Raw genomic sequence first — 27,830 nt, 5'->3', positions numbered from 1 at the left:
TTTGACTGTAGCCTGCATCTGAGAAGTCTGCTGGAGTTGCGGAGAAGGGCTGTTCTGACTTGTGTAGCCTGCACCAGAGCCACAGGCGTCCACTGAGGTGGGGGCAGGGCCCAGCAGCAGAGGGGGTGATGAAGTGGTGGGGGAGACAAGGACAGTGGGATGGGCCTCGGGGAGCAGAATCTGGAGACTGGGGCAGTTCAGCTGGCAGCCGGGTCATTCACTTGTCTTCACTCACTTGCTGGGTTTTTTTGTTTGTTTGTTTGTTTTTTGAGCAAAGACTTTTTAATGAATATATTTTGCAAATACATTGGAGAATCATGCAATGCTGTCTGCACTGTATGCAACCTTGGACCACAAGTCTGCACATTCCTTTGCCACTGGACCTGTAATAGCAGAACCTTTCATCTCACCTTTATTGTTTACTATGAGCCCCCAATTATCTTAAAAATAAAGAAACACCCCATCTTTTTTATATGACTTTCATTGTTGAGTTACCTGGATGGACCTTTTTGTGTAGTTCTGGTTTGCCTTTCTTAACTGTGGCCATCACTATGTTACCCACACCAGCAGCACGGAGTCTGTTCAGTTGTCCCTTGATTCCCTTCACAGAGATGATATACAGATTTTTTGGCTCCTGTATTGTCAGCATAGTTGATCTTAGCTCCTACCACAAGACTCAGGGAAATCTGGAATTTTGCTCCGGAGGACCCACCACATCTTCAATTTCATATCGTGAACATCTGGAAAGAGTCAGAAAAGCCATGTGCAGTTATTTTAAGGGAATTCACTTTGGAAAATGTTCAGACAAGTTCAGGGTTGGGTAATACTACTTTTCTGCCTCCTGTGTTTTAGCATGTGACCTAAACTGGTCATAGCATCAACATCATTAACATCATCACAGTACAAGCATAGTGTTATTTTTTTCTGTTCAAATTACCATGTTAATACAACACAAATGAGATTATCATTTGTTTATTGTTATTTATTACTATAGCATAATTCTAACTACAATTGCATTTAATACTTAGAGGAAAACCTAATAAAGGAGACTATGAGAAACTCACAAAGCCATTCACTCCCAGGTGTGACAATTGCTAAGAGTGCCTTTAACATAGTGATGATCATAGCTATGATTTATTTCAGTGAATAGATACAAAGAAAACTGAGCAAAGGAAAAAGGTTCATGGCTGAAAGCCAGAGGTAATCAGGCCAGGCCTCTAAGAGTCCGATAGTATGTGTAATGAGTGGTAACAGCTTATTTGGTATCTTCTACCAGGCAAGCTCACTAAAGTCTCAGTGCCCGAGATTTTTATTGGAGAACCAGCCACACAAACACCAAAAGTGCAGACTCTGAAAAGGAATTCAACATAAGCCATGTTGTCTGCACAAACTATTTAGGTAGTCTGTAGCATCCTTATCAGAGATTGGTGGGAACCTGCCCCAAGTTGAAATATTTTAAAATCAATATTAATTCAGATACTTCAACAGTATCTTGTGTAACCCAGACTGGCTTCGAACTCCTTATGAAGGGGAGGATGAGCTTGAATTCTTGATGCTGCCGCCTCCACCTTCTTAGTACTGGGAATACAGGTGTTACATGGTGTTGAAGATCTGTAGGCAAGAGGCTTTTCTGTGTCCCACTATGTCCCACAGCAGGCTTCCAAATAATCACTCAGAAGCATATATTAATTATAATGCTCAGTTGGTAGCTCAGGCTTATTACTAACTAGCTCTTACACTTAAGTTAACCCACAATTCTTATCTATGTTTAGCCACGTGGCTTGGCACCTTTTCTCAGTGCAGCAGGCTCATCTGGCTTCCTCTTCAGCTGGCTGGTGACTCCTGACTCCACCCTTCATCTTCCCAGAATTCTCCTAGTCAGGTCTCCCCACCTATACTTCCTGCCTGGCAACTGGCTAATTAGCATTTTATTAAACCAATTCAAGTGACAAATCTTTACAGTATACAAGAGAATTATTCCACATCAAAGATCAGCCCATGTTGTTGTGCATGGTAAATGTGTGCTTTGAATGAGAATGGCCCCCATAGGTTATTGGTCCCCAGTTGGTGGGACTGTTGAGTAAGGATTAGGACATATGGCCTTGTTGGAAGAGGTGTGTAACTGGGAGTGGAGGCGGAGGTTTCAAAAGCCCGTGCTATTACACATTAGTTTGTTCTCACACTTGAGGCTATGTAAGTATGTAAGTTCTCAGCCACTGTTCCTGCTGATGGTCATAGACTCACCCTCTGAACTGTAAGCCCCAACAAACTCTTCTATATGTTGTCATAGTTATGCTGTCTTAACCCTGCAATGAAACGTAACTAAGACAGTAGGCAAGGACTCTATCAACTAAGCTGCACCCACAGCCCTTTATTTATTTGTTTGTTTATTTATTTGACACAGGGTCTTGCTATATTTGACTGCCTAGCTTCAACTTCAAAGCAATCCTTCTGCTTGCCCTCCCAAGTAGTGGAATTACTATGTGAGTCTCAGGGTGTAGCTCACTTTCAAGTATGTCTATGAATGAAATCTATTTTTAAAAAAGGATTTTAATCTTGTGTTTGATTTTATATGCATGCAGTACCAATGGTGGCCAGAAGGGGGATATCAGATCCCCTGAAGGTGGAGTTATAGCCAGTTGTAGACTCCATGTGGGTACTAGGAACTGAACTCTGGTCCTTTGCAAGAACAGCCAGTGCTCTAATCACAGAGCTGTGTCTCCAGCTCCTGATGAATTCTTTCACTGGCTGTTATATCTGTTCATAGTTATGAAAACCCATAGAAATCTATGGGTAGAAGAAAGAAAAGGAATGGGGCTTTGTTTGTGGGAAGGACTGTGGTTTTACTTAAGGCAATCAGGTCATGGACTATACTGCTAAACTACACCCCCACCCCCAAGGAATCTCACTATTCCTCATTTCCAAAACATTTATGATCAAAAAGTAAAACATTTAGGTTGTATACTTTTGTTAGTTCCTTTGCATAATAGTTTGTTTTCACTTGGACCAGTGATGTAAAAAAAAAATAATGGTGTAGCCCATCAAAGCTTGTGATTTCTTCCTAGGAAGTTTAAATACTACAGTGATTTAATCACTCCATACATAGGCATAAGTTAAATGCCTAATAAATTATTTCATTATGACTATCATAAATGGCATTCAGTGATAACAGAAAATTCATTTTGAAAACACTCTACTGTCTTTTAAAAACAGAAAGCCAGAGCTCAGAGGTTAAGAGCACTTGTTGCTCTTGCAGAGAACACAAGTTTGGTTTCCAGCCCCTACACAGTGGTTCACTACCATCCTTAACTCCAGTTCCAGGAATCCAACAACCTCTTCTGGCCCTGACAGGCACCAGGCATAGATGGGGTACACATACATATGTGCAGAAAAGACATACACATAAAATAAAATAAATCTAAAACAGAACCAGAAATTGGTTCCTTCCCTTCCGAGAAAAAAATATTTATTCATTGCTGGCATTGTTTTTATCTACGAGGATTGGGTAATGGGAAAGTCATGGAAAAACCCATGAGACAAATACTGAAAACATCAAGGTCTCTCTGGATGGAACAAGACACCAGGAAACAGGAAAGCTGAACATCACCAAGGCCTTGAGGACTTGAGAGTGAGGGATGGAGGCTGCATTTTACCGGTACTTTCTTGTAAAGTTTCCTGGTAAAAGTTTGCTTAGTTGACATGTGAGTTGCTGTGGTGACAGAGGGATGGGAAGAAATTATGTACAAATGGCCCTCACATATTTTAACTTGGCTAAAGTTGATTTCTTTGAGGCTAAACTGTGACGGAATATACCTATCTCTGAAGAAACTGGCGAGTATCAAGAGTTGGACCAGCCTATGTCTTTAGTATTTTTGCTTATGACCCAGAAAGGAATTCATCACTTTATGATCTAGGACAGTGGTTGTCAACTTGTGGGTTGTGACCTTTGGAAGTCAAGTGACCCTTTTACAGAGGTTGCATATCAGATATCAGATACCCTAGTACAATTCATAACAGTAGCAAAATTACAGTTGTGAAGTAGCAATGAAAATAATTTTATGGTTGGGGGTCACCATACAAGAAGAACTGTATTAAAGGGTTGCAGCATTAGGAAGGTTGAGAACCACTGCTATAGGAAGTAGTTTAGTCTCTTTTCTATCCCTTCTGTGTTTCCTGGTGTGATGAATTTACATGGGTCTCTGTCTTTCCAATATTTCCAAATGACTCAGGAAGGCCACTGTGTAGACAGAGTAGAAATGAAGGGTAACACAACCTTTGTGGGGCAGGGAGTGTTGCTTTCTCTGTCTAAGAATGAATGAATTAAGAACTGGATTACAGATAGAAAGAGTGTAAAGGCCAGGAGATGGGGAGAAGTGTTGTGAAATGCTGTCTTCTGGATGTGATGTGACTGAAGCAATCTCGAACTCATGGTATCTGTGGTTACCTGCACAAGACCTGTGTAAGATCAAACCTGTAGCTAGAGAGTTTTCTCTCCAGGTCCCGCCAAGCCTGGCAGTCCAACAGCCCACTTATAAAATAAACACACAGACGCTTATATTATTTAAACTGTTTGGCCTAATGACTCAGGCTTCTTGTTATCTACTTCTTCTACCTTAAATTAACCCATTTCTATTAATCTATACTTTGCCACATGGCTCATGGCTTACTGGTACCTTACATCTCGCTTGTCATGGCAGTGGTGGCTGGCAGTGTCTCTCTGCCTCAGCCTTCCACTTCCCAGAATTCTCTTCTCTGCTTGTCCTGCCTAGACTTCCTGCCTGGCTACTGGCCAATCAGTGTTTTATTTATTAACCAACCAGAGCAACACATTAGACATACAGAACATCCCACAGCACAAACCAGCCAAAATTACAGCACAGGTGGGGGAGGTACATCCAGGCCCACCCCTTACTCAGGATCTGTTAGCAGTGGCTAGTTGCTAAGGGAAAGAAGACTCATTCTTTTTTAGGACAACACCACTGGTAGATTTCTCGTGACTTCATGCATGGTCCCATAGCCATGTACTTATGGGCAGCACTAATTGAAATTTGTGAGTTTCTTTAAGACATGACATTGGGAGGGGAGTGCTAAGGAGTATATAGGCGGAGTGGGAGATAGGAAGTGGAGGCTAGATATGATCATATCTCATTGTATATATATGTATGACATTCTAAAAAATAAAGAGAAAATTTTTAAAGAATTAAACCAGAAGGTATGGAATACAACAGTAATCCACCAGTTTAATGATGACTGCAATACTGGAAAATTGCTCAATTCAACATAGTTTCTTTTAAACCCAGCTTCTTTCTGTGATATCCTAGGAACACATTTCCCCAGGGTCTCCACACAGAACTGACACAGCTGGGGTCCAAAGGGGCAGGTTATAAATCCATCAAGCAGCAGAACTTGGCAGGACCATCAATGAGGTTTTGAAAACATTAATGATGCACTATATAAGGGGTCATGAAGACCATCTGAGACCTGGTGCTGTGTGGCAAGGTAGGAGTCCCGGCAAAGACACCCTGAGAAGTCATTTCATGAAGCTGTGGATGAAGTTCAAGTTGCTGTGGAGACTGCAGGATACTGTAGATGCCAGGACCATGGTTCATTCACCAAGGGGAGCTGCAGGCATGTAGTGGAGCTTATGAGACAATCTATGTCTGTTGTAGGGGGCAGAATTGAAAGGATGGGGCTATTCAAGCCTTTTGAAGCCTCTTGATTACATTATGAGCTCCAGCGTCAGACATGGTGCTGCAGGATTTGTTATTTGGCCTGATGGTTTTGGGCTTTGTTTTGCTTTGATCATCCCTCAGTATGCAAAACTTCTTGCATTTGGAATGGGAATGTCTACTCTGTGCCATTGTGTTTTGGGAGTCATTTTTTAAAAATTGTATAGGCACTCATAGTTAAGAGACTTTGGGCTGTTAAAGTGTTGAAACTGTTATGATGGAATTAAAACTTTAGAATTAGAAGTTCACTTGATGTTTTAAATTACTCACTGTTTGTTTGTTTGTTTGTTTGTTTGTTTGTTTGTTTGTTTGTTTGTTTTAAATAAAAGAAAGATTGGGATTTGGGGAGCAACAGTTCAGCATTTGTCTAGCATGCACAATGTCCTGGGTTTGGTTCCTAGCACCACAAAAAGTACAGGTCCCCTCAGATCTTCTAAACCAAGCTTTAATAAACACCTGTTGACCATTCAGTAACATGATCCACAGGAATAAACACGTGACTGCAAGGTGCAAAGACTTAGCTCTGAAATACATTGCCAGAAAATATGAACAAAAGGACCAAATATTTTCCAATGTTTTAAACTATTAAAATTATTAACAGGTTATGTCTCAGTTTATTTTTACTACTTGGAGCTTTTTTATTCATTTCTTATTTAAAAATCTGTTTGTTTTTACTTTATGTGTATGAATATTTTGTTTGGATGTATGATGCACTGCATGCATGACTGGCACCTGCAGAGGCCAGAAGAGGGCGCCAGATCCCCTGGAACTAGAGTTCAGTGGTTGTGAGCCGCCAGGTGGGTGCTTAGAACAGTCAGTGCTAAGTGGGTCCTCTGCCAGAGCAGGAAGTGCTCTTAACCACTGTGCTGTCTTTCCAGTCCCTTGATTTTAATTTTTATGCATTTTTCGTACAGTGTAATTGTTGGCTTCATAAATGAACTAGTCATTTCCATCTTTGTTTTGTTTGTGTATGTGAGTGTAGTGTGCATGTGTTCGTATGCATGTTCACATGTATGCGGGCACACACGCATGTATGTGTGCATGCATATAGAGACCTGAAGTTGATATCAGGAGTCTTCCTTGATTTCTCTCCATCTAATTCACGGAGGTAGATTGTCTCGATTAAACATCAAATCAATATACAGCTAGTCTGGTTAATACTTTTAGCTTTTCTTGTCTTGGAATATTTATTTTGATAAACATAGTACATAATTAGCTTGAATCCCTTGGCAACAGCAGAGCAAGCCATCAGTATATCAGATCATCATAATTACATGGAAGATCCCTTTTTGAACATATGCTCCTGTTTTCTGTCTGTTCTATGATCAACAATGTCATATTCTTTTGTAAAGAGCATAAATACATTTTAAAGTGTGATATTTTTCCATCTCTATGAGATATTTCTCATTCCATGGGAACTTAAAACATAGATTTCTGCATAGAACATTTGTTCTAAAATTATTATTTTTTATACCATGCTTTAATCATTTTAAAATTATTCTCCCCTATGAAAAGCTAAAATAGTTATGGTGGGGTTTTTTTTGTACATTACAAGGTTTTCAACATTTTAAAAGAAAATTTTTCCTCGACATGAATAGTCTTTCTTCTTAATTATGCAATAAATAGAACTATGCAGAAGAAGCTATTGGTTTAAAAATACAGGGCAATAGAAAAAGGCTTTTGTTTTCTCTTGCTCCAAGGAAATTCAATATAGTGTTTTACAGAAGTTGGCAGGGGCACAAAGCAGGGTGATGAGGGCCCTGTGCCCCAGTTTCAAGTGTTTGAAACTCAACCTGAATTCTAGGCTGATCACTGTGTGAGGTTTAGGCTTTGGGTCTAGAATATTTTATACACACAAAAAGAGCATTTTTAAAATGTTCCATAATATGTTTTAGAAATGAAATTAAGACAGATGCCCCAAAGAAGATAAGTAATCAATAATGTACTATGATATTAGAAGCATGGAGCAACTTCTTCATGTCCCCACACACAGTGGTCCCCAGCCACCACTGACAGGATTATTCCAGGCCTTATTGACAATGACACTGTGGAAGAAAATTATAAGGTGAAGGCCCCACATTATTACTATATTTTTCATTTGTAATTCACCACAAATCACCTCTCCAAAAGCAGCTAATTGTCAAATGGCTTTTAAATGTCAACTTTGTGCCAATATGTCCATACAAGTACAAATGATCGAGGAAATCACACTGGTGAAGAAGAACAGGGAGTCTGATTTTTAAACAGAAAGAGGAACCTGTTTCTTTATACAGGACCAAGTACAAAGCCTTGCATTTAAGCGCATGGCATCACCCAACGTATTCTGCAAATGACTGCAAGTTCAAAAGCTACTGCCCAGGGAGATAGCCGTTCCCAGATCCATTTCCAAAAGGGGAGAATGGAAAGTTTTTATTCAAACCCCAGCAAATATCAGGTGATTTCTCAGGAGTGGGGTTCCCATAGTTCCAGTATCAGAACAGGTTGTCTCACCAAAACTACACCTGTCGGATGTTATGTGTCTTAGCTTCTCTTCTGTCACTGTGATGAAACACTGGAAAAAGCCATTTAAGGGAGAAAGGGCTAACTCGAGCTCACAATTCTCAGGGACAGTCTATCCCTGGTGGGCAAGTTCAAGTGGCTAGAGCTTGAAGCAGCTGGTCACATGACATCCACAATCAAAACAGAGAGCAATGAATGCATGTTGCTGCTCAGCCCCCACCCCCACATAGTCTAGGATCCCAGCCAGGGAATCTTGTCACCCACAATGGGTGGGTCTTTCCGCCTCAATTAATGCTCTCTAGATAATCCCCCAAAGGCCATCTCCTAGGATATTATAGATTCTTTCAAGTTACCAATTAGCACTAACCATCACGTTATTACAATTAAAATACCATCATAAGACTCCAAGCTTTGAAGTACATAAAGGCATTTGACGTGAATGAATAACATGGCCACAGAGAAATCATCCCAAGAACTACTGTTCTTCAATAGGAAATACCTTTTTTTTTTCTTCTTCTTCTTCTTTTAACTATGAACTCCTGATCCTCCCACCTCCACCTCCCAAGTGCTGGCATGTGCTACCATAATTGGTTTTATGAGATGCTGGGAATCAACTTTATGGTTTTGTGAGCATTCTACTAACTGAACTCTGTCTCTAGCCCCTATAATAAATATTTTAATCATATTGAGCTGAATCCTAATCGTGTTTATATCCATGATAGTGCTACAAATTTAAAAGAACCATTGTTTCAAAAAGAAAGTTAGAAAACAGGAAGAGAAGATCTTCCTGTTGGAAGTTCAAATCCTTCCAATAGACTCACCCAAGGCATTCACACTGCACAGAGCAGTGGAGGAGGTGTCTATGGCATTGGCCATTTCCACTTCCCAGCAGTGCCCCTGCATTATTTTGGAAGGTATGAAGATGCCATTTTAGAAACGAGGTTACAATTATGTAATAACTTAAAGGTTTAAAGTACCTGTACAATGAATGCCTGGGTCCAGTTTAGCAAATGGTAAGAGACTGAAGAAGGTTAGTGTAAAATTCTCCTAGAAGGAAAAGGATACATTGTGTAAGTAGTCGATGAAGTTACAGCTACATGTTGTTTAAAACCTGGGAATTCTGGGCCTGGAGAGATGACTCATCAGTTAAGAGCACTGCCTGTTCTCCCAGAGGATGCAGGTTTGATTCCCAGAAGCCACATGGTGACTCACAAATGTCCGTAACTTCAGTTTCAGAAGACAGGATGCATTCTCCTGACCTCCCCAGCACTAAGCATGCACATGCTACACAGACATAAGTACTGGCAGAATACCCATACGGATACAACATTTTATATATTAGAAAATCAATGGAATTTTGGAGATGGTCTTTTGTTCATTCAATGACTATCTGCTAAACAATAAGTATTGAGGATGAGTCTACTTTACAATTACTTAAGATAAGCAGTTGGCTCTCACACTGATCAGGTATTTGTTGTAAATTAATGTCTTATTTACAAATAAACTTTATTATGTATAGCTAATCTAAAACAACATAAAAATCTAATAACTGGATACTTAAAAATTTCAAGTCCCCCCCCCCCATCCCTGTGGTCATATCAAAATGATGCTATTTGGGAAATTTTCCTAGTGATTACATGATTTATGAGTACTTGCCATGCACACATGAAGATCTGATTTGACCCTCAGCACCACCTTGCACTTGTAACCCCAGAGCTCAGGTGGTAGAGACTGTAGGAATGCTGCGGTTTGCTGGCTAGCGGTTCTGGCCTAGTTGAGGAGCTCATGGCCAGTGAGGGACCGTGTCTCAAAAAACAAGGTAGACTCCTACTGAGGAACAACACCTGAGGTTGTCCTCTGGCCTCCATACATATGTGCAAGCTCACCACCCACCTACACACACACACACACACACACACACACACACACACACACACCCTCTCATTCAAATGAAGCCCCTGTGGTCATGTGACTCTAGACAGTTTAATAAAGTGGATTATGAGTGCATAAAGCATGCTGGACTTAACAGCATGGCATCCAAGTTTCACTGTGGGGTCACAGGGCACTACCATGACCATGGCATGTGGAGAAAGGACTCAAAAAATCCTCTCAATGGAATGTCTGGACAAGCATACTCAAGCAACTGATACCACTGATTGCATTATGACATTGGGCTGGACTGTACAGCCTAGACCATGCTGGAAAATGAAGGCTGTACAATTTCAATATAGTGAAGACAACCTTTTGCAGAGGTTTAGTCCACTTGAAACGTTACAAAAGTACTTATTGAAAATGGAGACAGTGGCTTATGGAAGCATCACAGACAAGAGTATCATTGCTTTGCCCTCATTTTAGAAGCCTCAGACATCAGCCCTTAAGTGAGCCTCCCGGAAGATGAGAAAAGAAAAATATTGGGGTTGGAGAGGTGGTTCAGAGGTTAAGAGCACTGGCTGTTCTTCCAGAGGTCCTGAGTTCAATTCCCAGCAACCACACGGTGGCTGGTTGCCCTCTTCTGGCAGGCAAGCATACATGATGGCAGAACACTGTATGCATAATAAATAAACAAATATTTTTTAAAGACCTATTTTTTAAAAAAGGAAAGGGAAATATTGTCTTTCTCTAAGCTTCTGGTAGCACCTGAAGTAGGATGACATCAATGAGGAACTGTCTTGTGTCAGCATCAAAGGCCATTTTAAATTCCTGATTCTAAACAGCAACCAGTATTATAAAGTCATCAGTAGAAATGTGAAGGCATCATGATACGTCATTGTAGAAGATTCACTTTCAGACATGACTTACTTACTAAAGTTACTCAGTTGGAAGTCAGAAACTGTGTGCACTAAGTCATTTTAAGAAGAAGGAAGCCAGGTGCGGTGTACACATCTGTAATGCCAATATTTTGGAGGTAGAAGCAGGGGAATCCGGAATGCAAAGTCATCCTCAGCCCCTCAGCAATTGTGAGTATAATCTGGGCTGTATAAGGCCTTTTCTCAACAAAAGAAAGGAAGACAAAAAGGAAAGGAAATATCATTTGACATAAATGTATACTATACCTATTTCTTGGTGATAATATTAAAGTTCTTTAAGGTGATTTAACTATGCAACATGGATATTCTTTATTGCGTTATAATAATTTATACTTTGTTTAGCTCTAAAGTTATTTAAGCATGTTACTATAAAGCACAACTATGAAGAATTGGGGGCTCAGGTAGGTTGACTGATGGAACCAATTATGCACAGTAGTCTGGTTGTTGATTGACACCTGCCTTTCACAGTACTTCCAGCATGCTTCAGCTCTTGCATTTCCGTGTTCTTGATAGAATACACCATTGAAGTATGCACCCTTTCTCAAAACAATAGCTGCTGGTTAACTGGCCTATTTTTAAATCTTATTATGACTGAATAAAAACACTTGCCTAAATTCAAATAGTTTTGCAATAAAACAGAGGAAACCATCACAGAAATTTTCAAAGTGTGTAATTACTGTTTTCATCAATTAAAAACTTGTTTCAGAGGCTGGGGAACTCGTTTGATAGAATCCTTGCCTAGCATACAGGAAGACCTCACTGAGCTCCCCAGCCCTGCATAAACCCAGGCATCCTATATTACCAGCACTGAGGAGGGAAAGGCAGGGGGATCAGAAGTTCAAAGTCATCCTTAGCTATATAATGAGTTAAAGGCCAGACAGGGCTGCATGAGTCCTTCCCTCTCTTACAAAACAAACAAACAAACAAACAAACAAACAAACAAAAGCTTCAAACAGTAACGCTTAATGTGTCAACTAGAAACTAATTTTATTTCCTCGATTACCTTGGATGTTCCCTCTTATGAGGTCAAGGGACACCAAAAAAGTACAAATGAAGAATAAATTTATAGTAGAAAATAGTAATACAGAATCTCTTGAGAAGTCCATACATGGGTGTGTTCTATCCCTTCCCAGCATGCTCTTGTTTCTACTAACCCATGGGCTTAAATCTCAGTAAATTCTCATCTTCATAAACTCTAACTCTGCTGGGAGGCGGGAGGGTAAAAAGAAGTCTTTACTTCTAATCACTTGAGGTAGCTCTGGTTCCATTATGGTTGTATGTTTGCTTGATTGTAGATTTCTTATGCTTCATTTGAACCTTAAGTGGTCAAATGCAAATTTGACTGGAAATTATTTTAAAATAAATACTGTCTATGGTTTAAAAAATCATAAAAGTGGCTGGGGCTCAATAGAAGAGTATCTGTCTAGCATGTGCAAGGGCCTGTGTTTGATCCTTAGCAACATAAAGATAGATAGATAAGGGGGTGGAGAGATGGCTCAGTGATTAAGAACACTGGCTGCTCTTCCAGAGGACTGAGGTTCAATTTCCAGTGCCCACCTGGCAGCTCACATCTGTCTGTAACTCCAGTTCCAGAGGATCCAACACCCTCACACAGACATACATACAGACAAAACACCAATGTATATGAAATAAAAAATAAATCATTAAAAAGATATATAAGCAGATAGATAGATAGATAGATAGATAGATAGATAGATATCAGATAGATAGACAGACAGACAAAAATATGTAAAATGAAACCCTGAGCCAGGCATGGTTGTGTGTGGAAACCCACAGAGGTTTCCTAGTGAGAACTTACTCAGGGTCCAAGAATTTGAGCTTGCTTTATACAGGAGGGCTGCATAAGGAAATGATTTGACCATGGGTGTGGTTACCAGGTGTTTGGAATGGTTTACACTTGGCTGTATGGTTTGCTTTGACCTAGCAAGGGGGAAGTCTTTTGCCTCGCTCTTTGGCATTGTTATAAAAACCCCTTTGAAGAAACAGAAGGGTACGTTGGATTTTGATCTAGGTCCTCCCCAAGCTAGCCTGAGTTTCTGTCTTTTTCCTTTCTGCTATCTTTCTATCTAAAAGTTTCTTATCCCTCTCTCCTCCTCATAGGAATCCTTTTAAAAGGAGGGAGCTGGCCTCCCACAGTGGTGAATGGCTTTAATCTCATCACTTGGGAGTCAGAGGCAGGTAGATCTCTGTGAATCAAAACCAGCCTGATCTACAGAGTGAGTTCCAGAACAGCCAGGGCTACACAGTGAAACTCTGTCTCAAAAAACCAAAAAGAAAGAAAAGAGAAAGAAAGAGAGAGAGAGAGAGAGAGAGAGAGAGAGAGAGAGAGAGAGAGAGAGAGAACCTGAGCTACATCTTAGTGGGTGTTAGTTGCTATTTAAAAATTGTAACTATCAGGAAGCCACCAAAGTCCCCCTCCCTCTTCTTTGCCTAGAGTGGCAGGCCTTACTATGATGAACAGATATGTGATGGAGAGATGGGAAAGACAGAGTACATGGTGAAGAGTTGGGAGAGAAAGAGAAGAGGAGCCATTTGTACAGGGTGGAGACAAATGGAACTGGAGACACATGCTGATAAGGAACAGGCTGATAGGAGGAGTCTGCACAGCTACCTGAGGCCATGGTGATATCTGAACCCATGCTGCCACTGGAAGCCATGTCTGGGTCTGCAGGCCCTACTGCAGCCAGGGTCTGTGTTGATGTTGTTGGCCTGGGCCATGTGGATGTCCGTAATCTGGACTGCTGCCTTACCAGGTCAGCTGGCCCTGCCCCTTACCAGCCACTGAACTCAGGAGAGCTGGTCCCATCCCTTGCTGACCTGCAGCACCAGCAGTGATATGGGTGGCAGGGGTACCCGCCCTTCAAATGGTGGTTCCAGGAGGCCCAGTTGGAGACCCTAGCTGACCAACTCAACTACCACTCAGTCCCAGATCCAGGGCATTGAGTTGGCCCACCCCAACATCTACCCTATCTGTGAGCTACTAGAGTGTTTGAAGGGACCAGTCCTGCAAAACCATAGCCACAGGATCTTCATGGCTCTGGGTAACAACAGGATATCTGAGAGCAGGAGGTTCCAGTATTGGTGTACAGGAGCCAGGAGGCCTTGAACCAGACCAATGACTCAGTGCAGTGAAAGCTGATCTAGCAAACGGGTATGTTGTGTGACACGCTGCAGTTCCCAATGCCACTATGATGAATGAATATGTGATGGAGAGATGGGAAAGATGGAGGTACAGAATGGTACATGCACAGCAGAACCAGAGCCCCCGTAGCTGTGACTTGTATGAGAGAAGGCGTGGATTGATAGAGGAACAGGTAGTTGCCCAGAGGGGTTGGTGAGATGTTTTTCTGTTTGTTTGGGGTTTTTTATTTTAATTTTTTTTTTATTTTCTTTGTGAAGGAATTTACAAGGGTAGAGGGCAGATATGGAGAAACAGGGAGGTGAGTGGGATTGGGGTGCCTGATGGGAAATTCTCAAAGAATCAATGGGAAAAATTATGTTTTAAAGGAGATTTAAAGAAGATGCTGCACATCAAATATCACTCAAGATTTTTAGGCAAAATCGACCATGGTATAACCCCAGCCCTCAGGAGGCTGAGGCAGGAGAACTCTGAAGCTCAGCCTGGGCTGACTAGTGAGTTCCAGGCCAACCAGCTAAAGCTACAGCCTCATAGAAACAGAAGTTCAAGATTTAGGAAAGGTTATATAGAAGAGCATGTTTGTGTGCCTTCTACAACACTTTTACAAATCTCTGTTTTCCATTGAGAATTTCATACATGCATATGTTTCAATCAAATCCCTCCTTTGCCCTCATTCACTCCCCTCCAATATCTCCTAATGCTTCCTCCGACTATTTCCTCCCAATTTCCTGGTGTTTTTTTCCCCTACTAAGTCCACTTGGTGCTGCCTCTATGTGCTTGAGGGTAGGGCCATCTACTGGAGCATGGGTAGTCTCCAGGGGCCACATCTCTGCAGAAAAACTGACTCTCTTTCCCTTACAGCACCTATCAGTTGCTGGGCTAAGTATGGGACCACCTCTCCCATCCATGCTGGGATTCTGTTTAGCTGGACCTTGGGCATGCAGTCACAGCTGATGTGAGTTCGTCCGTACCACTGCCCTATTGTTTCCAGAAATCACAGTTCTGCTGTAGTCAGAACTGCCTCTGGCTCTTCCAATCTATTCACCCCCTCTTCCTGGATGATCCCTTAGTGTTGTGTGTGTGTGTGTGTGTGTGTGTGTGTGTGTGTGTGTGTGTTATAGTTGTCTCCATAAGGCTGAGAGCTTTGAAGTCTCTCACTCTCTGAACATTGTCCAGTTGTGAGTCTCTGTGTTAATCACCATCTATCACAAAAAGAAGCTTCACTGATGAGGGTTGAGAGACGTGCTAATCTGGTAAGCATTTATGAGTTTAATACTCTTTAGCTGAACACAAGTAGTAGGTTTATTTAATGACTGGGTTCATTCCCAATAAACCATCTTGGATATCACAAGCCTTCCATCATCAACACACCAGGGAAATTCTTTTGAAAAATATTTTATGGTTTTTGTTAAACTTCATAAATGATTAACTTTATTCATCATATATTAAAATGCCCAAAAGGGAATTGCTGTATTTCATATTGCCATGGAAACTTGCATCATTAAGCTTCAGATGAAAGTATCCTATCTTCTACCTTTAATTCAAATAAATCTTATAAGAAATAAACAAATAAAAGCTATCAGGAAAATATTTGCTGTTATAAGGATCTGATACTGTGAATGCTCAGCTAGCACATTTCTGTTTTTTCTGGAAATGGCTCCACTCTACCAGCAGAGGTCACCCTGTGCATACCGGGCCAAAAGTTTAAGTTTATTTGTATCTTAGCACTCGGCTTAGCAGTCTCTGAGGGGATGGTACTGTTCATTGTGTGGGCAGACCAAAACTAGTTGTCCCTACACAACTCTGTAGAACCTTGAGATTTTGTAAGACACCTCTCAGCATCAACATTTAGGAGGACCTGAGTTCAGCCTTAGTCCTCCTGACTGTAATTACAATTGTGTGACTGTTTTGGGACATTCCTATCAAAGTGTCCAGAGTTGAGTTGAGACAAGTTAGCAAAAATGAGACAGCTCTGTTTCTATTCTGTTAGACCAATTCTACCATCATTTTGTATGGATACGGTGAGAGAACCAAGTTCAATTGGAAGGTTAGCTTTGGGTTTACTTGGGGAAGAACTTCTCTATGTAGCTGTAGCCCAGGCTGGCTTTCAATTCACAGACCTGCTTCCAGCTCCTTAGGATTGGGATTAACAAGCATAGGATACAACACCCAGCCTTGGCTTTTATTACAGATTTTCAATATAAAAATTATTCATATATATATACATATATATATATATATATATATATATGTATATAAACTTGGCTGGTGGATTATGAGAATTTATATTCTTCTCATTAAATAGTCACCAGATATTTGGTGTGGAACAATATAGTCAAACATTTTATGCATAGTATGTTCTAAGGTTTAAACCCAGGTAATATTTATTTTAACTGTGCAATGCTAACATAACTCAGATTACTTAATTCTTTTCAACTGAGAAACAAACAAACTGCAGTGACAGAGTGTCACCACTCTGGAGGCAGTAGGACCTGGAGAATGGAGTCGATAAATGAGGTGGACTAAAGTCCCATGCAATAGCCAACCTTATTTAGAGCCTCAGACAATTTATGAGTGTTAGGAAGTTGAGTAAAGTTTTTAGGCGTTCAAACTGGAGACAATAACAAGGACAAGCTGCACCTGGCAAAAACATGTTTTTCCATAGAGGCATATAAAGGCTAGCTTAACATTTTAATTGAATAACTACAGCAAGCAATAATGAGTAATCTTGGGCTAGAGAGATGGCTCAATGGTTATGAACACTGGCTGCTCTTCTAGAGGTCCTGAGTTCAATTCCTGGCCCCCACATGGTGGCTCACAACTACCTGTAATGAGATCTGGTGTGCAGACATGCATGCAGACAGGACACTCTATGCATAATAACAAAATAAATCTAAAAAAATGAGTAATCTGAAGTAAGCTTACTCCTATTTGCTACCCCTGGGAGGAGCATGAAACCATGTTCCAAGAACAATTTTGTATTTTGAAGAAACAGGTCCCAAGAATTCTCCTCATACAACTCCATTCCCGGACCCTGTTCCAACAACAGAGGTTATTGTGAAAATTTCCAAACTATAAGTATTTCAGAAGTGTGTGTGTGTGTGTGTGTGTGTGTGTGTGTGTGTGTGTACTCAAACTGGCCTGGGACTCAAAATCCTCCTGCCTCTACTCCTTGAATGCTGACATTACAAGTATGTGGCACCACATCAGCTTGTTTTTTATTTTTCTGGAGCATTATTTTAGAACTGAAGGCTACAGTTGAAGTATCTTTCTCCACCTTATAAATGTAACCCCAAACAACAAGGTTATCTCATTCTATGTTCTTTACATTGTCACATATATAAAGAACAAAAGTCCTACCACAAAGCACAACAAAGAAACTCCATAAATCTTAACTCTGAATACTTTTAAGAAACAGGAAAAAAAAAAAAAAGAATGTCAAGATGGATGTGGTGATTCACACCTGTGAGACCAGAACTTGAGAAGCTGAGGCTGGAATATGCTGAAAGTTCAAGGTCAGCCTGCGTTACATAGTAAGTACAAGACCAGCCAGCACTACAAAAATGGCTCTGTCTCTAAAATCAACCAAACAACAACAGAAAGAATTTCACTCTCAACACACAGCAAGCTCCCATGAGCCTCCTCCATGGACAATGAGCCCTCTCCTGCTCTCCATGACAGCCACTGCCTTCTTCAACCTTTCTCTTTACCCCCACTCTGGCCTGCCTTCTCAACTCTGCTCCTCTTTCCCTTCTTCCTGTGAACAGTTCCCTGCCCTGGCCTCAATTCTGCATCTTTTCCATTACCTTTCCACAAAAGGTAGGCCTTGGAAAGAATACTCTCAATGTCCACAGAAGAAATGATGTGGGGCGGGACAGAGGACTCGGTGGTTAAGAGCATTGGCTGCTCTTGCAGAGCACCCAAGCTAGGGTCCAAGCATACTCACCACCTCTGTAACTCCAGCTCCAGGGGATCTAATCTAATGTTCCCTAGAAAACACGAACACATGTGCACCCCTATACATACCACATAATTAAAAGCATTTGTAAAAAACCTTTTTAAAACTAAAAAGACGTGATGGAGTATCTCACACTGTCAAAAAGAGGAAGGAAGGGAACTAGTGCTGAGAAGGGATGCTTTTCAAAATGATGTTTGCCTTTTGATTAGTTCTGACAACAGCCAATTATTAACCAAATTTGACATTCTCTGCCTTGACTGTATTATCAAAACTGGAAATATAACTGGTAATCCTTTGACTTGAAGGATATCAATAATTGCTACATTTTACTAGAGGACGAAGACCCTGTGAGGGTGCAGTGTTTGGATGGTCTGATTGATTGCAAAGCTGGGATCAGAATCCAGATCCATTAACCTTAGCCTGCCTTGTCTGTCACAACATATGGCCTTGAGCTACATTTTTAGCTATCACACTGAAATCAGAATGAAGTCTTCCTTAATTTGAGAAAAACCACAATCTCAAAACAGAAATAAAATTATCTTAGTCCAGTGGCAGAGCAATTGCTCAGCCAACGTGGAGCACAAGGCACAAAACCCAACATTATGACCCTGTCAGGGAACCTGAAGAGGCTGAGGCAGGAGTATCAAAAATTTGAGGCCAACTTAAGCTGTTACACAGTTAGAAGTCAAATTTTATCTTTTTTATACTTTTCTTTCTCCATTTTATTTATAGAAAAGAAACAGACAGGGGCTGGAGAGATGGCTCAGAGGTTAAGAGCACTGGCTGTTCTTCCAGAGGTCCTGAGCTCAATTCCCAGCAACCACATGGTGGCTCACAACCATCTGTAACGAGATCTGGTGCCCTCTTCCGGCCTGCAGGCATACACACAGGCAGAACACTGTATACATAATAAATAAATCTTTTTTAAAAAAGAAACAGACAGTATCAGATAATGTGTTTTAATTGCAAACACTTTTTCTCTAAATGACATACTAAAATTTTCAGAAATACAACTTACATATTTTTTAAAGATTTATTTATTATTATGTACAGTGTTCTGCCTGCATGTATGCCTTCATACCAGCAGAGGGCACCAGATCTCATTACTGATGGTTGTGAGCCACCATGTGGGTGCTGGAAATTGAACTCAAGACCTCTGGAAGAGCAGTCAGTGCTCTTAACTTCTGAGCCATCTCTCCAGCCCCAACTCATGTAAAAAGTACTTTCATTGGTAATAAGGAGGATGACTATGATTAAAGAATGTTATATGCATTCAGGAAAAATGTCTAAATGAAATACATTGTTTTGTATTATTAATATACACTAGTAAAAACTGCAAAAGTCACTGCAAATACTCCAAGAAAACCAGATTCAGAAAACATTAAACATTTTGACTACAACTTTTTTTAAGTTTGTGGTATCCTGGATAGGTTATCTTATCCAGTGCCATCATAGATGAGAAAGTCATGAGCACCCTACTCTGGTAGAACAGCCATCTGCTGTGCTGGTTTGAGTGAGAACGGCCCCCGTAGGCTCATATAGTAGACTGCTGGGTTGGTAGACCTGTTTGGGAAGGATGAGGAAGTATGGCCTTTGGAGGAGGTGTGTCACTGGGGGCTGGCTTTGAGGTTACAAAAAGCCCACTCTTCCTACTCCCCATTCCCTACCTCATGTTTATGGATCAGATGTAAGCTCTCAGCTGCTTCTCCAGTGCCATGCTCCCCACCATGATGGCCTCACCCTTTGGAGCTGTGAGCCCATTAAACACTTTCTTCTACAAGTTGTCTTTGTCTTAGTGTCTCTATGGCAACAGAAAACAGCTAAGACACTTGCTTATTGCAACCATCCCAGAACCAAAATGCCACTCGACTCTAGCATCTCTTAAGTAAACCTGCCAAAAGTGATTTAAGTTGTCTCCCTCAGAAGGTGAAGAAATGTCCACTCCAAAATACCTCTATGTTATGTAACCGACCACTACAGTGCATTTCCATCTTGTCAAAATATTGTTCCAAGAAAGCACTTGTCTTTCCTTACCCCAAAATCCCACAGAAATCAACTGGTGTTGACACTTGGTCTTGGGGAAGGCATCTCAACAGGAATGACTCGCAGCCATGATAGGAAGAATGTGAGGCAGCTCATCCACATCTCAATACACCACAAAGCAGAGAGACACTTGAGTTGTCTTTATCCAGATACAAACATGACTGTCCATGGATCTCTGGAAGTAAGGAATGATGGTTGTAAGGATCTACATTTAAGTGATCCGACCCTCTCATTTTTCACTTTTCACATTGGAAGAGATTTTAAAAGAGAATTTCCCATGCTGACAAGGGTACTGAGACATTTGTCCTATGTTATACTATCGGCAAGGATATAAATCAACATATCCTTTCTGGAAAATTATTTGGCAATCATTAAAGGATTTAATTAAAAAGGAGAAAAGATCAAATCCATGATTGTCCAGTTAAAGCAAGTTGTATTTTGGGGTGCACCCGGGAGTGGCCAGCCCGCTGTCTTACCCTAAGCTGGTCTTTTGAGATCCCTTTTACAGAAGAGATAAGGTGTTCATAAGGGTGAGAGAATTGGCTGTTACACACTGTTAGGAAGATACAATGAAAGGAAAAGAACAAGGTAAGGATATACATCATGTGAATGTGGTTACAAGCAGTTTACATCAGATTGGACTTAACTAGAAATAGAAACCTTAGCTTGCAAGGACTTAAAACAGGACAAACAGTAACTTATTCTTAACTGTCTTAACTGCAGACAGAACCCTTAACCTGCAAGGTATATTGTTGCTGTTTTGGTCTCACACAATGAACCATAAATTTAAAGCTAAGAAACTAGTCATGACCTCTGATTTGACAATTTTGCTTCTAAGACTTCGCCTATGTTGGGGCTGTGGAGATGGTTTAGGAGTAGAGAGCACTTGCCACATAACATAAAGATTCCCTGAGCCTTGATTCCCAGCATCCACATCAAAAGTGAGGTGTGCTTCAGGACAGAGGCAGGTAGAGGCTTACAGACCACTAGCCAGTCCAGCAGACACAGCAAGATCCTGGTTCAGTGAAAGAGCCTGTCTCAAAAATGAGGAAGAGAAGCAATTGAGAGAAACATCCAGACATCTGAAAGATCTGGCCTCCATGTGAACCCACATGTGCTGGTGCACTTACACATATGAGGCACATGTACATACACCACACACAAACACACAGATACACACACACACACACAGAGAGAGAGAGAGAGAGAGAGAGAGAGAGACAGACAGACAGATAGACAGACAGACAGACAAATAGAGAATTCAACTAGGAAAGCAATCAGAATTAGAGGAAAAGGAAGTTCTCACTACCTTATTTATAACAATACACACACACACACACACACATACTTATACACACACTAAATAAACAATAACCTAATACATAAGTACTCAACAACAGGGGATTGGCATTTGTTAGGCAGGCAGAGCTTGCCTGTCATCCTATCACTTAGAAGAAAGGTAAAAAGATTATGAGTTTGAGGTTATCTTGGTTTACATAGTAAGACCCAGTCTTAAAAAGAAAAAAAAAAAAATGGAGCTAGGTGTGATGGTGCAGATCTATAACCCCAACACTTGGGACTTGGAGGTGGGAGCAGCAGGGGTTCAAGGCCATCCTTGGCTACTTAATGGGTTTGTGATTTGCCTAGGCTACTCAAGATTTTATTTTCAAAACAGCAAAGCAAACCCAAGTGGCTGGGATGGAGTTCAGCTGGTGGAGTGCTTACCTAGCATAAATGAATCCCTGGGTTCAATTCCCAGCACCACATAAAACTATACACGGGGTGCAGGTCTGTAATCCAGCTTTCAGAAGATGGAGCAGGAGGATCCGAAGGTCAAGGTCATCCTCAGCTAAACAGTGAATTCAAGGCTGGCCTGGCTACTTAAGATACAGTCTCAAAAAAAAAAAAAAAAAGAAGGCAAGAAAAAAAAAAGAAAAAAAAAAAAGGAAATAAAAACAAAATGACAGTAGAAGATTCACAAGAGAGTTATAGTTTGAGCATAGATTGGAAGAATAACCACAGCTGCTGAATGCATTGCTACTGAGATTTAGTGGCACATGGAAATGTATAAAATGCATTCCATGGAGAAAGATTGCACCATAGAAAATCCTCATAAATATTTATCATTTGGGGGATGGGGAAGATTCAGTCTATCACTGAGGTATAACCCAGTCTCTCTCTCTCTCTCTCTCTCTCTCTCTCTCTCTCTCTCTCTCTCTCTCTCTCTCTCTCGTGTGTTTGTGTGTGTGTATACATTTTTAAAATTACAAACTGTAAGAAAAGCTTCCCAGTGACTCTCTCTGGTAACAGGATAAAATGGTACTTATTTCTTATTCTATATTTCTCTGTGCTTTGTAGAATTTCTACAATAGACATGCAGTATGTGGGCCAAAGGATACCAATAAAGGATAGAGAAATAGTTTTATGAAACCTGTGACTTCACACAATGAATATAGCCAATAAACATACACACTTTACCCTTGACCTTAGTCAAAAAACCAATAAATAGAATTAAAAAAAAAAAAAACCAAGCCATTCTAAGTTGTCTCTCCAAATGTGATGAGGACATGTATTGGAGAAAGTGTACCTCAGTGCAAAGGGGTGTTGGAGCCACACTTACTGCTACAGTTGTATCTGAAGCCTGTGTCAGCCTCAAGCACATGGCCTTAAGTCCCAGCTCAGCACAGTCTTTCTTCTTCTAGCCCACAGCAATCCAAGCAGAAGCACCTTGGTGGAATGGCCTGGAGCCAGGATGTCTTCCTCCACTCTGTGAGAGCCACAGGAAGGCCAGCTCCTCTCAGAACAGGCAGATGGAGGACACCCTCTTAGCTCCTGTACATCCAGCCATATTGGTACAGACACAACTGTAAGTGGGTTCTCCAGGGCGGAGTGACATGAGTTTTCTCTCAGGGGGTGCTGGGCAAGGCCAGCTGGCATTGCCAGCAAAGCCCTGGCCATTTTCAAGGAAGATAATGGACCAAAAAAAAAAAAATGGAGAGAACTGAAACTGAAGGCCTGAGTGTGGTGATGGGGGAAGAGCTGGGCTGTGAGCACTATAGAGACACTGTCAGGAAATGCCCACTGTTCAAGAAGCCAAGGACTCCATGTGAAGCAAAGAAAGCTCTGGGCTGAGAGCTAGGAACCTGGTGCCTGTCTTTTCTAGTCATTTCTGGAATAGAATTGAGAGGAGTGAGGGACACATAAATTGTGGTGGGTATTGTGTTCCCTGAAATATTGTGTGTTCCCCGAAATAAACATATCTGGGGTCAGAGAACAGACAGCCACTAGAACAGAGCCAGAAATGGTGGCTAGAAAATGGGAAGAGTAAGCCATAACAGAAGTTGGGCGGTGGTGGTACACACCTTTAATCCCAGCACTTGGGAGGCAGAGTTAGCCAGATCTCTGAGTTCAAGGCCACTTTAGAAACAGCTCAGCATGGTGACCCACGCCTTTAATCCCAGGGAGTGGGGGCAGAAAGAAAAAGGTATATAAAGCGTGAGGACCAGGAACTAAAGAGGAAAAAGCATGTAGTTTAAGCTTTGGAGCAACCCAGTTCAGCTGAGAGCCTTTGGGATGAGGACACAGAAGCTTCCAGTCTGAGGAAACAAGACCAGCTGAGGGACTGGCGAGGTGAGGAAACTGTGGCTTGTTCTGTGTCTCTGATCTTCCAGCAATCACCCCAATAACTGGCCTCGGGTTTGAGTTTTATTAATAAGACTCTTTAGGATTCCTACTACAATAAATGACCTGTGGAGTTGCTTCTAGCCTTCACAATGTACACAGAGATTTAAAATGAACATAAACAATAACCATTTTCTAATGAAAAGTTTACTCAATACCCATTACACAAAGAGACACCAGTCAAATAAACCATTGTGCCTCTTCATTGTACTGTGAAATTTCTAATACAGCAGTTCTCAACCTGTGGGTCGAGACCCCTTTGGGGGCCAAATGACCCTTCCACGGGGGTCTCCTAAGACCATCAAAAAACTCAGATATTTATATTATGATCCATAACAGTAGCAAAATTACAGTCATGGAGTAGCAATGAAAATAATTATATGGTGGGACTGTATTAAGTTATCGAAGCATTAGGAAGGCTGAGAACCTCTGTTCTAATAGGTACAATGATCCACTATACCACTTATTTAAGAGGATGTTTTCCACTAAGGTTTGATTTTTCCTCCAGAAGCTTCCCATCCCACTGTCAGTGAGCAGCAAAGGTTTTTATACTCACACACATGTAGGTCTGGTTAAAAGCATGAATCCAGTACGCCAGCACTCTATTTCCTAACTGGCTGATCTTTAAAGATGACTTAAGGTCTCTCAGCTTCAGTTTATCTGTCCTTGAAATAGAAATAATAAGAGCACCGTCTTCCCTGGTACTACTGCAGGGAGAAAATACCTATAGTACCTCTCAGTGTGCCATTGGGAGTTATCTTAATGAAGGAGATAACAAAATGCCAGCTTAAACAAAGCACAGGAATGCTAAAATGTTAGATTTGAAAGACATCTTAAACAGAATCAATTTCAATTAAATCATCTCATTTTTCATAAGAAATCCTAACTCAAAGAGGTTGAATAGGGCTCGGGGACCCATAACAGCCTCTCTCTCCTTCTCTCCCTCCCTTACTCTCTCTGAGTTATTTATATTGGTTCTCTTTGTATGACTACTGTTGGTTAATTAGAAAACACACCTTTCTAAAAAGAAAAAAATATTTGGTAAGTGGCTTGGAAATTATTTCTAACCATTTCTATTACTTTGAATACTTGATTTGCTGCTTATAAGCTTGTAAAACTGCCATTTCAGAGAGTCTTTCCAAGATGAACTTGGCATTTGACTAAACTGCCCAGTTGACCCTTGCCACAGCTCACCCAACCCCGCCTGGCTGAGCCAGGAGACTCTCAGCCTTTGCTCCTTTGCACGCAGCCCGCCCAGCCTGCTTTGCTGCTCCTGGTTTCTCTTGTCACTGGAAGCTAGTCTGAAAAACACAACTATAAGTTTAGACAAGCCATATGTGTTTCATTCATTCCAATGACACCAAACATCTTTTCTAGAGATCAAAACTGGATGTGCAACAGTGTCTGACAGGTAGCAAGAAATCTCAAGGAACACAGAGAGACAGGTAGTGTGTGAGCTCACAAATGAGAAATCTGAGGCCACTATCCCACAGGCAAAGCAAGGAGGGGAGATGGTCGACACGGCTCAGTTATGCACAATGTAGAAAGTCTAGTGTTTACTGCAGAGTGGTTGACATGTGTATATATATTTCAAACTAACTCCAGGTGGTGGTGCACGCCTTTAATCCTAGCACTCCAGAAGCAGAGGCAGGTAGATCTCCGTGAGATTGAGGCCAGCCTGGTCTGTACAGTGAGGTCTGGGCTAGTTAGAGCTACACCAAAAGACTCTGTCTCAAAATATATATATATATATATTTTTTTTTAAATTGGAAAAAAAAACTAACTACAAAGATTTTGTAGTAAGCCATGAAGAAATAAAAAATATTTAAAGTGACAGAAATGATTTGATCATTTCAATATGGTTACATGCATCATGTTATACTGTATAAATAAGTTCCATTATTTGTGTCAATTTAAAAAAAAAGTAAAATAAAATAAGCCAGACATGGTGGTGTAGGCTTAGAAAGACTGGCTTTTAAGAAGACTGAGGCAGGAAGAAAACAAGTCAAGGCTAGCCTGGGCTACAGACTGAGTTCAAGGCTAGCTGGAAAATTGAATGAAACTCTGTTGCAAAATAAAAAGCAAAAAGAGGACCGGAGATACAGCTCAGTGGTGGAGGGCTTGCTTAGTATGCATAAGGCCCTTAATTAAATCCCCGTTTCCACAAAAATATAGTGAAATAAAACTTTAATAATGATGATGATGATAAAAAGAAACTAAACAAATAGGAGGCAAAGGAGTTAATGTCTTTCCTGTGGTTTCTGGGTGGCTAGGGACACATCAGTCCCCCCAGTAACCCGGTTAGTCACATATTATGATCCCTATTTCAGGTGAAAACACAGAAGGTCAGAGGGCAACTTGCCTGAAGTCATGCAGCCAGGAAATGATGGATTTGGAATTTGAACCCAGGCCACTGCATTTCCAAACTACATCTTTTAAGTACTCTTGCTCCAGTTTCATGCTCCTCATGGCATTCAGTTGATGGAGAATCTCTTCACATAGAAAACGAAAAACGGTTTTATAGTGTTCCTACAGTCCAGTCCAGTCATGTATTTAGAGACAAGAAATCCTGTATGAAATTCACTAAAACGTATCCAGCCTCTGGTAAACATTACCAAAACACTCAAGGTGAATCGTAGACTCCTCCCAAGTAGTGGGGGGCATAAGGCTTTATAGTTCTACCTGGCATTGTTTCTGTGTTTAAGCAAGATCTCACTCTCTTCCAGGCTGGCCTCAGCGCTCATTCCTTCCATCCCTCCCTCCAGGGGTAGGGATTACTGTTAGGCACCACCAAACCCTGCTGTTAACATGGCTTTCATAAACTACGAATTCAGACACATGCTATCAGAAATGAGAGGGACTTTTCACAGATAGAGCAAGAATTGTCCACATTTTATTTCCATAAGGCTTGTCTCTAAATTCAGTGTCTTTGTGATGATCCATTCCTCTTTCCTAGCCTTTCCGGGAGCAGGGATTCTGTGTTCTCTTTACTGGCTTTTGCTCAAAGTGTTTTTTCCAGTCCACTTCCAGTGGAGAACAGATGTAGATGCTGGCCTGCTCCCCAAATCCTGCAGCTAACTCCGGCCTCCACCATTCCCCACAGACTGAGTAGTGCCGAAGTAGAAAATGACTTCAACCCGTGGCTGAATCGGCACTGCTGCCAATCCAGTGTCGGCTCAAAGGAACCAATTCTATTTGCCGCCTTTTTTCTCCTCCTCAGTTCATGCAGAGCATTTACAGGGTACACCACATTTCGGTGATTTAAGGTTCCTTTCTCCCTCCTCTGGCCCAGCATCATCATTTGTCAGTTCCCTGGACTCTAACAGCAGAAGGAACAAAGTCTTTGGAAAACCTGAGACACACAATAGATCAAGATTATCTGGACTTGGCTACCATGCAAATGACCGTGAGCTCAGACAGAAAATACAGCTACAGCAGGTCTTTAAAAAAGTAACTGCTGGAGAGATGGTTCAGCGATTAAGAATACATACTGCTCTTGCAGAGGACCCAAGTTCTGTTCCCAGTACCTACATCAGGCAGGTCACAGCTGCCTATAACTCAACTCCAGAGGATCCTACACCCTCTGCTGACCTCCTCAGGCATTTCCACTCATGGCCACACACATACACAAAGTTAAAATGAAAAATAAATCCTAGAAAAGTAAAAGAAGACAGAAGAAAGTAACTGGGCATCATTTAAAACATGAATAAGGTCAGCACATGGGAGTAGAGGAGCAATACCACAGAACTTCGAGACACGCATGCGTACTAATGTAAGCTTTGTCATTTCCGAATCACTGACAAATACAGGAAACTGTCCTGTGTTGATAAAAAGCAGAGGAGAGGACAGCCATCACTAACATGATCTTTTATTCCAGTAAAGCTACTGCAGAAATCCCCTGCTGCTGCATCGACATAAAAGGACAGGATGGCATCTTCACGGCCCTCAAACAT

The 27,830-nt window shown here is 41.2% G+C and overlaps 1 pseudogene; it reads right to left on the bottom strand.

Moving 5' to 3' along the window:
• Positions 1–315: 315 nt before the first annotated feature.
• Positions 316–27,830, bottom strand: LOC118578058 (annotated as a pseudogene).

Source organism: Onychomys torridus, chromosome 1 (assembly GCF_903995425.1).
Source record: "Onychomys torridus chromosome 1, mOncTor1.1, whole genome shotgun sequence".
NCBI classification, from domain to species: Eukaryota; Metazoa; Chordata; class Mammalia; order Rodentia; family Cricetidae; genus Onychomys; species Onychomys torridus.
The sequence above is the reverse complement of the archived record's forward strand: the minus strand, read 5'-3'. Positions and strand labels throughout refer to the sequence as shown.